Source organism: Asterias amurensis, chromosome 16 (assembly GCF_032118995.1).
Source record: "Asterias amurensis chromosome 16, ASM3211899v1".
Taxonomy (NCBI): Eukaryota; Metazoa; Echinodermata; class Asteroidea; order Forcipulatida; family Asteriidae; genus Asterias; species Asterias amurensis.
The window spans coordinates 12,935,422-12,950,806 of record NC_092663.1 but is presented as its reverse complement, the minus strand read 5'-3'; the positions used below and the strand labels follow the sequence as shown (position 1 = coordinate 12,950,806).

At 39.3% G+C, this 15,385-nt stretch overlaps 1 protein-coding gene and 1 long non-coding RNA gene across 2 annotated transcripts in view; both read right to left on the bottom strand.

Moving 5' to 3' along the window:
* The window catches only part of LOC139948953 (peroxisomal carnitine O-octanoyltransferase-like), a 100,636-nt gene that overhangs the window by 24,659 nt on the left and 60,592 nt on the right, over positions 1–15,385 (bottom strand). The gene's annotated exons all lie outside the window — the stretch shown is intronic.
* LOC139948984 (uncharacterized) lies at positions 43–6,717 on the bottom strand. The gene is made up of 3 exons (XR_011787503.1): positions 5,927–6,717; positions 3,948–4,130; positions 43–2,154 (listed from the first exon to the last, which is right to left on the bottom strand). It is a non-coding gene; the product is annotated as an uncharacterized lncRNA (long non-coding RNA).

Sequence of the window (15,385 nt, the reverse complement as noted above, 5' to 3'; positions counted from 1 at the left end):
TTGTATTCTACTTTTAAAACATCTTTCCAACCATATGCATTTTATAAAAAACGGTTACAAACGCTTTTGTTTTGACCAACTCGTCCGATCCAAGGCAACGTGTTCCTTTAATATAGCGCTAACTTGCTCTGTGTTTTGAAGCCACCCTGGGAACAAACATGTTTGATGTGTTGCATGACTATGACACGATTTTAATTCACATTGACGCTTTTTTTTTTAATTCGCCGTGTGCGCTTTCCTACGCAACTGCCCATTACATCTGTCTGCGCTACGAAAACTTAAAATAGTATACATGCCTTTTAAACATGACGCAAATGACGCTCGCAGTTTGGACGCTCATCAGCAGATTGTGCGTTTACATTTGCTGCATCTTTTGGTTCGATGACACATACAAAATAACAAATGCACTATCATGCAAATAGCCGTACACTTGCCGGACAAAATATCAAGCTTTTTGTATTCGTTTGTACATGAACATTTGATGCGCCCACACGGCTTCAAAACTTTATTGCGTGTATAATGGGGTGTTAGCACTCTAGTCACATCAATATATATAGCTCTATGCATTTAACAGAAATCTGTCATAATAATAGAAAGTGCTTCCAACTTTGAAATTGTTTTGAACTTAAACCTTTTTCTTGTGAGAAAATTGTCTGACCAAGGTCCTATTGTGGGTGAGCATTCATTGCTCACTCAAAGTTATGTATCCCAAAAACCGTTTTTGTGTGAAAATGTATTGAACATTTTAAACAACAGTTTGTGAGAAGTAATTTGTTTGCCAAGCAAGTGTGTTTAACAACATTTTGTTGCAATTCCATGGAAGCTAAAGATTGACAGCCACTGTTGAACAATGGCAAAAGACCATTACTTGCTACAAACTTAAATCTCCTGCCATGTTTAATTCACATGTTCACTGCAGGGTTACAGGACACATCTCTTGAATGTCACATAATGCAGGTTTCTTTCACTAATTACTTTCTACTAGAGAGGCATAAAAAGATTTTGAGATGTTAATAACACAATGACACTATGAAAAGCATTGTATGGAATAGAGATTTAAAAAGCATTCATAAAATATACCCCAGACAGTTTCTCTACTCCTATTGGTGGATCGCGCGTCACGTGAGGGTGTTTAAATGGTTGATAATGACCAGTGCTTATAACTGGCTGGCCTCTGCACAAGATTATCACGCAAAATGCAGTTCATACTAGCTATTAGAAACAACCCTTAATCTACTTCTAAGTGCGCACGTAATCTATTTCTAAGCTTGCGCGCGTACACACAACCCACGCACAACAGACTCTCCACAAAGGTTTTGAAAAAAATATTTCAAAACTCAAATTTTAAACGGTCAAAGTGTCTGTACATGTAATTGTATTTTTGTAATGTTTAAAACAAAAGGGCATTTATGATTCCGAATAAAAAAGTAGTGACTCATTCTTAAATGTCCGTTTAAACCTTGCAGGGTCATTGCCATGCGCTCAAGACCCTCGCCCAAGCCGATCACACGTAACAACCTGTCGCTACCCTTTTATTCCCTTATTAAAGACACTGAACACTATTGGTAATTTACTTGGTAACAGGTAACGGTGAGCTGTTGATAGTATAAAACATTGTGAGAAATGGCTCCCTCTGAAATAACGTAGTTTGTGAGAAGAACAAAAATTTCTCACTCAAATATTTGATTGACTTCAAGCTCGAATTTTGCATCTGAAAGCACATAACTTGAGCAACAAGGGTGTTTTTTCCTCCATTATACTCTCGCAACTTCAACGACCGATTGAGTTCAAATTTTCACAGGTTTGTTTTTGTGTGCATTATGTTGACATACACCAAGTGAGAAGACTGGTTACCAAAGGTGTCCAGTGCCTTTAAGTGTTCAGTGCATGAGAACTTTTACTGACAACTGGTCTGATACTCTTGTGTACCACCAGGGGGACTGTAGCCTTCATTGCTTCATAGATCCGCATTCAAAATGACTGGAAGGTTAGACCAGCCTGCAAAAATCCCCTTCCAGGCGCTTCGAATCACGGCTCTACCAAACTAGTTTCTAAGCCACGAAGGCCTTGACAAAAGGCTAGTGGGGCGGAGGATTAGTTGCATTATTTCATGGTAGTCCAGTACTGCTTGAAGGTTGATTTCTACATTTATACCTGCAGTTGGATATAATAAAGGAAAAATATGGTCGAATGAATGATTGAATGAGTGGATAGATAGACGGATGAGTGCATGTAACTCAGAAATAAAATATCAATATTTTTGTTATTTATTAATCTAACTATTTATTTGCTTATCTAATTTCTGGTTTATTGATTATTTGTTTATTAATTGATCGGTTGTTTTATTCATATTTAATTATCCTTTTATTGATGTAAAGGTATGTATGTTGGAAAAGGAATAGTTTGATTAACTTTTCGTTGCTTGCATTGTTATTTTATCGATTTGTCTGTTTATTTATTGACCTATTTTTTGTTTATCCATCCATATTTTGATTTATTTGTTGCTATATTTCTTGTTACATGTACCTTTCCAACTATTTATTCATTTACTTATTGTTACTTTTTGTTTACATTTTTTAATTAACAATTTGGTTATTTATTTATTTATTTGCTTGTCTAATTTCTGGTGTTTGTTTTTGGTTTTGTTGTTTCAAGTTGTGCTTTGTGTATACAGATTATTTATATTTACTTTTAATTGTTTTTATTTTCCAAAGAGAGTATATAATATAGTGAGTTTGCCTCCCTATGTGAGTGGATTAACAGGAGTTCGCGCTACAGTGTTTAATTATACTTTTGTTGATCCTGCCCCCGATTTCACCACGCGCTGCGACGCGTCGCAAGTTCAAGTTGCGACCGGTTACACATCGTAAGTTGTTTCATCAAGTTGCAAGTTGTTTCATCAAAGTTACGATGCATTGGATACATCATAAGTTCTTTGACAATGAGGAAGAACACGTCGTAAGAATGCTTTGTTTCATTTGTTTACGTAAAAAATGCATGAAAGGACATAACAATTACCACACGTAACTTCTGTGAACCAATCGGGAAGACACTAGACAACAAATGGAAATTTACCTCCCCCCCCAAAAAAAAAAAGGACGGGTTAAAGAAAACAAACATACGCATAACAAAGTACAAACAAACTTAAACAACTCAACCAATTAATAATTATAAATCAACCAAAACAACCCAAACCTAAACACTAGGTTGAGTGTCTGCCATCTTGAAATTGAATGAACTATAATACACGACCGTTTCATGACCAAGCTGTACATGTACATAACATAAAACAGCCGCAGAACTTTAGCAGTTCATCCTTGTCCAAAAGGTTGTTTTTTATTAAGAATGAAAATAGTTTGTATTGCGACTCGTCGCACTTACGACGTGTTTGGTGAAATGGATTATGGAACTCGTCGCAGCCTCGACGTGTCTTAGGTCTGCGACGCTTCGCAAACCCTGCGATGCGTCGCTACTTGCGATGAGTTTCGTGAAATCGGGGGCTGGCCATCACATTAGGGTTGTTTTGTAATTTCCTGTGCCGTACTGTCAGACTGTTTGTCTTGCTTTGTATTTACTTTTAGTTTTGTTTTTATATTATTTATTTTACATACTGTCTGTTTGTATATTGTTATTGTTTAATGGCCAAATAAAGAATAAGAATAACAATAAGGGATGACCTAGCCCAATAAATCGGTCAAAAAATCCACTGTATTGGGCCATGTTTGTGGCATATCGATATTATCATAATGGGGCTAGGATTTAGGAGTAGGATGAACCATGGAGCAATAAATAGTTTATTGCTCCATGGATGAACATGTTATTTGATAATAATGTTTAATGGAAATCTTAATTAAGTATCTGATATAATCCTAAAATAATTGACGTTGATCATTTAACAGTTTGAGAGTGACCAGTTAAGACCACCGTGCACAAAATCAACTTCTTACCGAGAAAAGATGTCCATCAATGTTTCGGATCGGCATCAAAAATCACCAAATCCGCGTCAAAACTAGCTGTGGACGACGACGCTTGACGGACGGACGAGAGCATGCAGCAAAACTTAGAAACACGTAAGGCTCCACTGGTTATTTGCACTTGTTAATGCAAAAAGTTTGTAGTTTTCGGCATTTCTACAAGATAGAAAAATAAGTAATAATGTTGAGGCCATATAAAACCTCCCGTCATTCCTTTTGTCTATGTTATTGACACTTTTGTTTGGGGTTGTTTCAAGAAACATTTGCTTGAAGATTTTAGGTGAAAATTATATACGTAAATTTGACTACTATCACGGCTTATGTATACATACATTAGTGTAAATAGTGGCAAAAACGACAACTTTAAATTTGTGGAAATTATGAAGATTGTCCCTGCTTGATTTGTTTCTTCCATTTGTTCGATGTGTTGTTATGGAGGATTTAAAGAGACTGTTGCAAGACAAATTTATGTTGTATACAAAGTGACGTTTTAATTTCTAGAATAAGAGTTGATAACCAACGATGTTCTTCAAAACAAACACTACTACTTACTGTGTAACTATCTCTTTAATAAAACTGTCACCGTGCCAAGTTTCAAAATCAAAGGAAACCGACTCGGATTTTGCCCGAGTTCTTTTAGGTGAACAAAATTAATCATAATTCACACAGGCACATTTTCATTTGACAACAAAACAATGCAGAGTGTTTTACAGGGCAGGGTGTTTTCTATTACTTTACAATGATCATTCTACATCACACAGTTGTTTCTTGTTTCACATGATCAATGTCTTTATTTTATAAATGCGTAATGTTAACCTGGCAAATAAATTGAAATTTTTAAAACTAATTACTGTACACCTAAAGGGCAGGAAAAAAAATTGTCAGAGTAAAGTGCCTGGTAATTATGATACTCATGATCACTACTATCACTGACATACAGAAACTGTAAATAATTAAATTTAGAAGAAAAATGTATACCAATTTGTAAACAGGGAGTTAAGTTAATACACAGTTGAGTTATGATTATTCATTAGAGTTCATTAACTGCAAAGAAAGCTTATAAATTGACTTTTATGAAAACACACAAAACTTTTTTAACTTGTCCATTAATGGAATGGATCAGTTCATGAACTTGGTTCATGAACTGCTGTGATGAACATGTCATGAACTGTTTGATGCATGGACTGATCATGAACATTCTTAAAAGTTCATCAAGTCATTAATTCCCTTTTGGCTCAGTCAGTGCACAACTACGAGATAATGAAGCTGACGCGCAGCGTTTCTTTGCAAAATCGTGATCAGAATAGGCGCTCCCAGACCCTTTGAGAATTCATGAGAAAATCCGAGTGTTCATAAGCACGTCAGTAAAACGCTCCGCTTGGTGGGAAATATTTGAACAACACTTAAAATGAAGGAGGATTATCTTGAGATGTTTTGCTAAATGAAGGGTTGTCAAATTTGTTTAACCGTATGCACATTTTAAAGAAAAACCGTCGCAAAGTGTGTTATGAATATAACTCTTTTTTTTATGAACCCTTCACGTTTGCCGTGACCCTGACTGTTTCCCATTACCTTAGATATTTGAATGCATATTTTAAGTATCTTGAAGAATTTTGCCGTTGTTAGCTTTTTACATTTTTACTGCGGGAAACATATTTTTTCGGTGTCAAAAAATGGGCAAAATGTTACAGTTTCGTAATTTTTTTTATGGAATTGATTATGACGTCAGGGTTACATGACATACGCGCGTTCTATTCCAGCAGCGCAAACGCGCTATGCGGGCGCTTTGTTTTGTTTCTTTTGCTTACATACGAACGGGTTACACTAAACAGCATACATCTTCCCTAACCCTATATAGGACTCTTTCTCTGTACACACAGGAACAGAGTCCTAACTATTGAAACCCGTGTCTGGGGCGGAAAAATTTCACAGCTTCATAACTTAAATCTTACCTGCAACAAGCCACTAATTTCAACAGATTCACATTCCATGGCGGCATACATTTTTCAGCGGTGGGTTTTGGTCCTCTTATATTCCTCACAAATCCGTCATTTTCGTGAAATAATGCAGCTTCCAACGTTAAAAAATTCCCGTTACGATCGTTTTCTCACAGTGTTGTCTGTTGTCGTGCGTACGCGTATACATTCGCGTGCAAGACGCATGATGCAAGCTTAGACGCATGAATTCTTGGTCACCGTATCTTGACTGCACAGCGTTTAACAACACAATTCAAAATTTGCGCGTCGTGCGTCTTGCGTACACACGGCAGACTGTGAGAGTACGAACAAAAATGGGAATTCCTTAACGTTGGGAGCTGCATATTTCATGAAAATGACGGATTTGTGAAAAATATATGACGATCAAAACCCACCGCAGAAAAACATATGCTGCCATGGAATGTGAATCTGTTGAAATTGGTGCTTTCTTGCAGGTAAGATTTGAGTTATGAAGCTGTGAAAATTTTCCGCCCCAGAAATGTACCCTGATGTCCAGGACGTCACTGTAGTACAAAACGAAAGTGTAAGGCCGCCAGGGCTAACATCTTCCCCAAAATGAGTTTACGTAAAAACGGAGACGGCGCACGCCGCACGTTTGCCGTGACCCTGCTGTTTCCCGTAACATCTTACAAAATAAACAAGTGATTTGCATAAAAGAACAAACAACATTTCCACACATTTGTTCAAATCTACTGCGGGCATTTCATGAAAAGGGTATGGTTTGATGCATAGAGCTTTAAACTTGTATATTCATAGCTCTAATGTTTGATGACAATTAGTTAACAACAGGATGGACCACGTGAAGGTTGTCACCTCCCACCCCACAAATAACAGTTTAAAGAGATCGTTTAAAATCTACATCGTTAATGAGTACTCAAACCCCCTAGATAAACACCAAGGAAAATGTCATGACCTTGTAATTAAAATTTTGTTTTTGCTGCATAGAGCTTTGTTTATATAGCTCTATTGTTTGATGACAATTAGTTAACAACAGGGTGGACCACGTGAAGTTGTCATCTCCCACCCCACAATTAACAGTTAAAAGAGATCCTAATACATCGGAGTACTCAAACACACTAAATTAACACTGCAAACAATGTCAACCTTAATGAGTACTCAAACTCTCTAAATAAACACCAAAGAAAATGTCATCACAATGTCATTAACAAATTGGTTTGGTGCATAGAGCTTTATAAACATGGTTATAAAGCTCTATTGTTTGATGACAACTAGTTAACAACAGGGTGGACCACGTGAAGGTTGTCATCTCCCACCCCACAATTAACAGTGAAAAGAGATCATAATACATCGTTAATGAGTACTCAAACACCCATAATTAACACTGCAAACAATGTCAACCTTACAGCGCAAAGCCACCAACCCGGTCATTCCCTGAATCAAACACCCTTAATAAAAACCCTAGAAAATGGCATGACCTTTGTAATTACAAAACCTCGTTAATGAGTACTCGAAACCGTATTTACATGTAAACACCATAAACAATGTCATAACCTTGTTATCAAATAACGTCGTTAAGAGTACTCCAAAACTGGACTGCATACCCTTAATAAATACCGTGGAAAATGTCTAGACCTTTGTAATAATAAACCTGGTTAATGAGTACTCAAACACACACAAGGTCATGACCTTTGAAAAAGAGTTACTACAAACCCCAAGTGTGTCACAATATTTACATGTCTTCCTATAGTAACCAGTAAAAAACATGGTGGCCACCATGTGAGGGTACCCCAGAACAGATACCATGTTAATAATTAGAATAATAAATAATTGAATTACAGAGTGACACAAAATAAAAGGTTACAATTTATAATTAATTCATTATTACGATACAAAACTTCATTACCTAAATCAACACTTATATACAGTCCTTAACACACTTTTTTAACGTCGTTAAGACTCTTAGAGTACTCAAAAACTGGACTGATTATCCATATAAATACCATGGACAATGGCTAGACCTTTGTAATTATAAACCTGGTTAATGAGTACTCAAACACACACAAGGTCATGACCTTTGACATAACAAACTTTAACAAACGTTACTAAACCCCAAGTGTGTCACAATATTTACATGTCTTCATATAGTAACCAGTAAAAAAACATGGTGGCCACCATGTGAGGGTACCCCAGAACAGATACCATGTAAACAATTAGAATAACAAATAATTGAATTACAGAGTGACACAAAATAAAAGTTACAATTTATAATTAATTCATTATTACAATACCAAACTTTATTACATAAATCACCACTTATATACAGTCCTTAACACACTTGTTTAACGTCGTTAAGAGTACTCAAAAACTTTGATATTACAAACTTTAACAAGAGTTACTAAACCCCAAGTGTGTCACAATATTGACATGTCTTCATATAGTAACCAGTAAAGAAACATGGTAGCCACCATGTGAGGGTACCCCAGAACAGATACCATGTAAACAATAGAATAACAAATAATTGAATTACAGAGTGACACAAAATAAAAGTTACAATTTTTAATTAATTCATTATTACAATACAAAACTTCATTACATAAATCACCACTTATAAACAGTCCTTAACACACTTGTTTAACGACGTTAAGAGTACTCAAAAACTGGACTGATTATCCTTAATAAATACCATGAACAATGTCTAGACCTTTGTAATTATAAACCTGGTTAATGAGTACTCAAACACACACAAGGTCATGACCTTTGACATAACAAACTTTAAAAAGAGTTCTAAACCCCAAGTGTGTCACAATGTTTACATGTCTTCATATAGTAACCAGTAAAAAAACATGGTGGCCACCATGTGAGGGTACCCAAGAACAGATACCATGTAAACAATTAGAATAATAACTAATTGAATTACAGAGTGACACAAAATAAAAGTTACAATTTATATTGAATTCATTATTACAATACAAAACTTCATTACATAAATCACCACTTATATACAGTCCTTAACACACTTGTTTACTTTTTATTGGTAGTGAGTTTACTTTTATAAATAACCTTATGTTGTCTTGACCTTGTACAGAGTAAATATTTTTGTGTAAGTGGCAAAATATCTATCTAGATAATGTCGCTACATACTGCAGAAGTAAGGCCTCTTCATCACCATTCCACCTTGATCGTTCTTGCGCTTGTCGCATCCAAGTGACGCTTCCAAATTCTCTGATGTCATCCATCTAACGCCAACTTGGCCTGCCTCTTCGTCTCGTTTGTGTTCATTGGGTTCATTCTGTTGACAATGTTCATCTGTTGTCATGATGCCTTAGATGAGGTGGTGAAGCAAGTGTTTTATTGGTGTTGCATAAGGTGGCACAGCATCTTCACGCGTCCAACTTGAAGATTTTCGAGCGTGTTAATCCTGTATTAAATATGATCAAAAAAGAAAGAAAAAATAATTAGAGCGAGATTTGGATATAAAGGTCAAAGATGTGTGTATACTATATCAAGAATTGCTTTTTATTAAGTATGCATATCCCTCACTCAGTGACCCTCCTGCGCACGCTTTAACATACATTTTTCAGACAAGGTCAACGGTCATCGCTCCTTCAAATATGCTTCTCCAAGACTTTGGAACTCTCTTCCCAACAATATCATAGACTGTGCCACGCTACGAACATTTAAATCTAAACTTAAAACCCATCTTTTCAATCATAGAAGCCCTTAGAGACTTTATTTTGTAATTTGCGCTATATAAGAACTATTTATTATTATTATTATTAAGGTATATGGGACTATGTTTGAATAATGAAACCTAAGAAATGTCTATTGTCTGCACTTGTATGGATTTCTAAACTTTCATCTCAAGCTTCGCTAAAACAGATCATACCTTCAAATTCCACTTAGAACCCTGGTGAGTAGCTGAGGAATAAGTCTATCTCCTCAAGCCATGATGTATCTTTCTGTACTGTGACGTCACATCTTCATGGTCCATGTTGACACGCAGTCGTCACAATCATCTACAACAAAATTACAAATGAAGTTTCGAGATTAAAGAGATCATTCTCTAGCTATCTACCTATGTTTGGTGCACTTCAATGACAACTGGGATGTTGTCCGCATAGGCAGGCATCCTCTCGGCTGTTTTCATGTTGGCGCTTGTTATCAGCAGGTATCCCAAGCAGATCTGCAGACTCCTGAAATATATGTCAATTAAGACATTTCAGTATAATTATTTTCACCAAATACTTTTTACTGTAGAACAATTATAGTTCATGTTGCAAGGTTGTATTTGGCACATTTATGTAATACAATGTTATTTTTTTCACATCACTAATCCAGAAGAGGAAAACAGTTATGCTCCAGTCAAAATCACAAAATTTGCCAACAATCAAACTAAAAATAAACTTACCCTGTCTTGTCATTTTGCTCACAGCGTACAAAGGTCCCAATGATTACTTCATGGCCGGCATGTGCAGTTTCCACTGGACTCCCATGGGCAGATGGTTAAACATTTAACCAGTTAACCGTCGCCGTAAAAAATAAACGACAAATACAAACTATTAGCAAAATGCACTTCCCCAACAGAGTTTAGAGATTAAAGAGATCATTCTCTAGCTATCTACCTATGTTTGGTGCACTTAAATGACAGCTGGGATGCTGTCCGCATAGTCAGGCACTGTTGCATCATGGCTTTTGGTCATCGGCAGGTAGCACACCACATCCCCAGCAGAACTGCCCCTTTTAAATCTAGACATAATCTTGATTTCAGGATAAATCTCAACAACTTACGGTCCCTTAAAATAAACTTACCTTTTCCTGTCGTTTTCCTCAAAGATACACAGCTCCCATTGATGTCTTCATGGCCGCAACTGGAATGGTGCAGTTTCCATTGGTCTCCAATAGGCAGATGGATCACCGTCGCCGTAAAAAAAATTAAAGAAAAAATACAGAAAATGAGAAAAATGCATCTCGAAATAGAGTTTTGAGCATAAAGAGATCATTCTCTAGCTATTCTACCTAGGTTTGTTGCGATTTAACCCCATCTTGGATATGTATTGTTTGAAGCTTTGCATGGTGTGGAGAAATAAGAATTTACGGGGACAACCATGTGTTTCTAACAGTTTATTCTGCTCGTCTTCAGGAGAATGTTGGACTACAGGCGATGGTCGAACTTTAGAAGTGCTGGATGGATGAGCATTTGGGCGGGATGGATCAAAGCTGTTCTTGGCCGGTAATGCATGTGAGTTGATTGCTGGCTGGATATGTGTGCATTGGAGTGTGACATTCTTGTGGTGAGCTGCTGCTGGAAGGGTTGGCTTGAGGATGTGTGACCAGATGTCGTTAATGAAGAAACCGATGTCTTCTGGAACTGTATGGCGTGCTTGTATATCGATGGCCTCCCCGACTCTGCATTGGTGCCAGGACTGTACATGAGCTATGAGTTTGGCTTGATTCCACGTGATGATGCTGTCGTGTTCGTGTGAATATTTGATGATGGCTGAATTGTTGAGGTGTTCCAGTGTGCCATGTGCTTTGTGTTCCTTGATTCTTGTTGAGATATTGCGCCCTGGTTCCACGATGTATACTTCACAGTAATCGCAGGGAATGTGGTAAACGCTGGCTTTGTCTCGAGTGTCTTGCTTGTCCTTGTGTGTGTGGAGTGATGCTTGAATCTTGTTTGATGCTGTATGGAAGGTCTTGACTTGAGCTTGAATGAAGATACGTTGAAGCTTGTGAGAAGATAGGCCAATGTTTGGGAGGGAGATTGCAGCCTTGAACGCTGGTAGTTCATCTGGTGTGAGACTTGGCTTGGGCTCGCTGAGGTTGAAAGTTTTGTAGCCATTAAGTTGACGTGATGTCTTGATGTGTTGTAGTTCCTGCTTCAAGCTGCCCTTGTCACAGGTGTCCAAGGTCCAACGGACCAAGGTGTTGGAGACAGCAGACTTGAAGCGAGGATGGTGGAATAATGAGTTGTGAACGTATCTGTTGGTGTGCGTTGGCTTGTGATGTACCGTGTGGGCTAGAGTGCCATCAGCTTGTTTTGTTACTTCGGCACCTAGGAAGGAGATAGCATTGTTTTGTTCTTGTTCCATGTTGAATCGGATACGTAGATATTGACTGTTCAGTTGATGGAAGAACTTTTGGAGTGCTGTCTTGCCGTTGGGCCAAAACCACAAAGGTGTCGTCAATGTAGCGGAACCTGAGGTTGGGGCGAAGATTGGCGCTCTTGATACCGTCAAGTTAAAACTCCTCCATGAACAAATCCATCAGGACCGGGGATAGAGGAGATCCCATGGTGGCCCCAGAGGTTTGTTCGTAGAATTAGTCTCGCCACCTGAATCTAAAGGCGGAGAAGCAGGTGATAAGGAGGTCGTGGACTTGTTCTGGAGTGAGTCTTGTGCGGTCTGCCAGTGTAGGTTAGGATTGAAGGCATTGTTCGGCGATGTTGCATGCTTCTTCAGTTGGTATGTTGGTGAATAGTGACATGATGTCAAAACTGACAAGGATCTCAGTTGGACGGAGATGTATGTATTTGATAATGTCGACGAACTTGCTTGAGTTGTTAATGTTATGTTCAGTGAGGCCAACTAGTGGATGAAGGGTCTTGGTGGGGTGTCTTGCAGTATTGTAGGTGGGTGACCCCGAGACGCCACGATGGGACGGAGAGGAACATCTGGCTTGTGGCTCTTAAGGTTGGCCAAAAAAACGTGATTAGGCGGATGCGGATGGCTTGAGGTGACGGTACATGGTGTTGTCTATGACCTGCGCTTGATAGAGAGTGCAGAATTTAGTAGTGGGGGTGCATTCGATGACTGAACAGGAGTTACTTGGCAGGCGTCGGTAGGTATCAGTTGACAGGATGTCGGTTACCTTGTGGTCAGAATCTGTTGTGCACATGAACACGGTGGCATTACCAATGTTCGTTGAAATGTTGTGGATAGACTTGTCTTTGTGCATGGCTCGGATAGCGGCGTGTTCTTGCTTGCTTGTGTTGGGTCTTGGTAACTTGGTGTTTGAAGAGTTTGAAGAATCTGGATGCGGATATGGTTGACGAATGTCTTGTCTAGATGTTTGAGCGCAGGTTCGGTAGACTGAATAATATCTTTGACTGGAATCGTGCAATGTGTGGGCGCCAGCGCACCTCGCATGAATCAAGTCAAAGACATCAATCAGTCCACTGAACCTGCACTCAAACATCTGGACAAGACAGTCGCCAACCAAGTCCGCATCCAAATTCTGCAAAGACTTCAAATGCCAAGTTACCAAGACCCTACACAAGCAGGCGAGAAAATGCTGATATCTGAGCCCTGCACAAAGACAAGACCATCCACATCATGTCAGTGGACAAGGGTAATGCCACTATGGTCATGTCTACAACGGATTATGACCACCAAGTAAATGAAATCCTGTCAACTAATACCTACCAATGCCTGCCAAGGAACCCCAGCCCAGTCATTGAACGCACACTCACCACCAAACTCTGTACTCTCTATCAAGCGCAAGTCATAGACAACACCACGTACCGTCACCTCAAGCCATCCGCATTCACCTGCCCACGTTTCTTCTGCCCACCCAAGATCCACAAGCCAGATGGTCCTCTCCGCCCCATCGTGGCATCCCAGGGTTCACCTTCTTACAACATTGCAACACACCTCACCAAGAACCTCCATCGACTAGTTGGCCTCACTGAACATCACATCAACAACACAAGCAAGTTAGTCGACATCATCAAGCACATACATCTCCGTCCAACTGATATCCTTGTCAGTTTTAATGTCGTGTCACTGTTCACCAACATATCAATCGAAGAAGCATGCAACATCGCCCACCAAAGCCTTCAAGCCGAACCTACACTGACAGACCGTACAAGCCTCACTCCAGAACAAGTCCACGACCTCCTCATCACCAGCGTCTATGCTTCTAGCTTCAGGTGGTGAGACAAATTCTATGAACAAACCTCTGGGACCGCCATGAGATATCCTCTATCCTCGGTCCTGGCAGATTTGTTCATGGGGGAGTTTGAACTTGACAGCATCGAGAAGGTCAATCTTTGCCCTAACCTCTGGCTCCGCTACATTAACGACACCTTTGTGGTTAGGCCTTACGACAAGACAGCACTCCAAGAGTTCTTCCATCACCCGAACAGTCAACATCCACACATCCAATTCACCATGGAACAAGAACAAAACAACACTATCTCCGTCCTAGACGTCCAAGTAACAAGACAAGCTGATGGCACTATAGCCCAAACGGTACATCGCAAGCCAAAATACCCCGATAGATACCTTCACAACTCATCATTCCATCATCCTCGCTTCAAGTCTGCTGTCTGCAACACCTTGGTTTGCTGGGCCTTCAACACCTGTGACAAAGGCAGCTTGAAGCAGAAACTACACCACGTCAAGACTTCACTTCAACTTAACGACTACAAGACATTCAATCTTAGCCAGCCCAAGCCAAGTCTCACAACAGATGAACAACCAGAGTTCAAGGCTGCAATCACCCTCCCATATATCGGCCACACTTCTCACAAGTTTCAAAGTATCTTCAGTCAAGCTCAAGTCAAGATCTTCCACACAGCACCAAACAAGATTCAAGCATCACTCCACACACACAAGGACAAGCGAGACACTCAAGACAAAGCAGGCGTTTACCGCATTCCCTGTGATTGCGGTAAAGTGTACTTCGCGGAAACCTGGCGCAGCATCTCAACATGAATCAAGGACACAAAGCACATGGCAGACTGGGACACCTCGACAAATCAGCCATCATCAAACATTCACAAGAACACGACCACATCATCAATTGGAATCAAGCCGAACTCAAAGCTCCTGTACAGTCCTGACACCAATGCAGAGTCAGGGAGGCCATCGAGATACAAGCACATCATAAAGTTCCAAGAGACATAGGTTTCTTCATTATGGACATCTGGTCACCCATCCTCGAGCCAACCCTCCCAGCAGCAGCTCACCTAAAGAATGTCACACTCCAATGCAATTCACATCCAGCCAGCAATCAACTCTCACGCATCACCGGCCAAGAACAGCTCTGATCCTTCCCTCCCAAATGCTCATCCATCCAGCGCAACTTAAGCTCCACCACCGGCGCCGCCTGCATTCCAGCATTCCCCTGAAGACAAGATTATAAAGAGATAATTCTCTAGCTATGTACCTATGTTTTGTGAGCTTCAGTCATCGACAGGTAGTACACCACATTTCCAGCAGAACTGCAGACTCCTGAAAATATGTCAATCAAGTCAAAATATTAAGTGTAAAACCTCCACCTTAAATTGGTCCATTATTACAAAGAGCATCCCAAAATTGGGTCCTTGAGTTTTTCGTTGATAATTTGTTATGCTTTCTTTCTCTCAAATTTTCTTTACAGTCGAACAATTGTCATGAACTTGTTGTTTCCATTAAACCAACTTTCAAGAACTTTTTGCGAAGAAACCGA